The sequence below is a fragment of the Pteropus vampyrus genome, unplaced genomic scaffold, assembly GCF_000151845.1.
Source record: "Pteropus vampyrus isolate Shadow unplaced genomic scaffold, Pvam_2.0 Scaffold178, whole genome shotgun sequence".
NCBI classification, from domain to species: Eukaryota; Metazoa; Chordata; class Mammalia; order Chiroptera; family Pteropodidae; genus Pteropus; species Pteropus vampyrus.
In genome coordinates this window covers 1492275-1494716 of record NW_011888959.1, presented here as the reverse complement: position 1 = coordinate 1494716, position 2442 = coordinate 1492275, and positions in this window count along the sequence as shown.

The following is a 2442-nucleotide window of genomic DNA, read 5'->3' as shown; positions in this document are numbered from 1 at the left end:
CAAGGGAAAATCCATTATAAAGAAAATTAGAATGACCAAGAGTTTTCCAATGATAAAATTTTACAAAATAAGAATTATGATCAATTCAATTTTGCTTCTCTGAGATCCATTTAACCTAAAAGATTTAATCTGTTATCCCCATGTATACTGAGGACAGAGATAGATGTTAAAATAGGCATTTGGTTTTTTTTTTCTGATGTCGTTGTTACCATTATTATTGTTATTTTTGTTTAGTAAATCAATCTATGAAAAACTAAATTATAAGAGGCAAAATCATGGACCAGCGATGAAAATGTGTTTTGAAACAAGGATTATGATTATTACAGTTCCGCACTCACTACTGACATTTATGACATAAAACATTTATCTTTTTATATCTTTGTTTTAATGGTATATAGTATGTAGCACTACTCTTCATGAGGTACTAAAATAATTTGGATATTTTTACATGCTACTTAAATGGATTATTTTTCTCCCTATCTCATGCAAAAATAACATTGACCTGATTTATTTGGAGATGGTGGCAGGAGGTCCTTATACCCCGTATTTTAAAATGTTCTGGCACTTTGGTATTTGAAGGAGTGCCAAGATAACTGATATGAAGGTATTCATTTCAGCTCAATGAGTGCTGACCCGAATCCGTGCAGGGCTCTGTGTTGGTCGTGGATTCATCTCTGAATCCCATTTAGTTCAAAGAGTGCTTTGGTACTAGGTGGAAATGTATTTATAAATGTCACAATCAACATAATAGAGCAAGTAGATAGACTTTCTGGAGCACAGAAGGCGGGCCCTCAGCTCAGTCTTAAGTGTTAGATGTTTCACGGAAGACATGGCACCTGAGCTGATGACGAGCTCACTAGGCTGTAAGCTCCATGAAGCCAGAAACCATATTCGCCTGCTCACTGCGCCTAGCACATAGAGCACGTAGAGCACATGTCGCACATAGTCAACACTTGTTGAGGGAGTAGTTGAGTGAGTGATGAATGAGATAAAGAATGAATGAAAGAATGAGTCTTTGGGTAAACAAAGGAATGAAGGAAATGAATGAAAATGTGAAGGATCACGCAAGTGAGCGAAGAGAGAGACAATGAGTTAAGTAAATCAATAAGTCCATAGGTGCATGATGAAGTATCGAGTGGATGCGTTAATCTGTAAATAAAAATGTCAAAACAGAATGAATGAAAATAGATCGATGAGTCAATAAGTGAAAGATGAGTACACAAATGGCTGAGTGAATAAATAAGCAAATCTCTTAATGAGTTTACAAATGAATGGACAGTTTAGGTTAATCAGTAATGAATGAATGAATCAATGATTAATAAGTAAAAAAGTGAGTGAGTGAATATATGAATAAATCAATGAAAGAGAAAAAAGTTGACTAATTTAACTAATGAGTAAATAAGTCAAAGAATGAAACAAATTAATAAGGGAAAGAATAGGTAAATGGATGGAGGAATGAACGTATTAGAGTGAACGAATTAGTGCGTGAGTAAATGAGTCAAGGAATTAGTATGTAATCTGAGAATAAATTAACTACTCTATGAGTGAATGAATGAATGAATAAGCGGATGAATCAATAAGTGAGGGGGTCAGTCACCGAAGGAGTGAAGCGGTCATTGATCCACATGTGAGGTAACCAGTGAATGAACTCACACGGCGACTTCTTCTCTGACCCCTCCAAAGAGCCAGCCACACCCCAGCTTCAGCACACTGTACATACCTCACCCAGATCGCTGGTCCTAGTCTGTCATGGGTGTTAGTTTACATGGCATCGCTGAACTGACACGCCCTGGGTCAGGTTCATCTCTGGATCCCCAGTCCCTGCCCAGCCCTGAGCCCGGGAGGCACCCAGTGAATTACTGCTGAGCGAGTGAACGAGTAGCTAAGGATACATGTGCTTTCGTGGAACCACGGGGGCCCTTCTCAGGATGGCCTAGGAGCCGTTCTGTGGGGAAGCGGGTTGTGTGTCGGATGGTCTGTGACATCCTCCTACACAAGGCCAGATTCTCCCTGGAGTCCAGCTTCCTGTGTCCGGTGCCAGGCAGCGAGATGGGCTGCTGGCAGTCCTGACTGCGCTGGACGTCAGCCCGTCCTTGGGCAATGGTGGCTTGGCATGGTGCAGTGGGAGCCTTAGATCTTCCTGAAAGCTGCCCTAGCCTCGGCCAAGACAGGAGATCGAAAGTAACCCAGTCCTGTTTTCGTGTCCCCTGTGAGTGGACCAGCCCGCTCCTCGCCTTTCCGCTCAAACCGGGTTCCTCCTGGTTCTAGTTGTGGGACTTCAGGTTAGATGCGCAGCTCCCTAGACCCAGCCTCGGCTCTGTCTGTTAGGTGAGGGTAACGACGCCCACCTGCTGGATTGCGGTGGGAGTTGAACTCGTCTATTGAGAGCTCACTGTGAAGGTCCTTCCATGACATAGTACCTGTCCGACATACTAGTCCCTC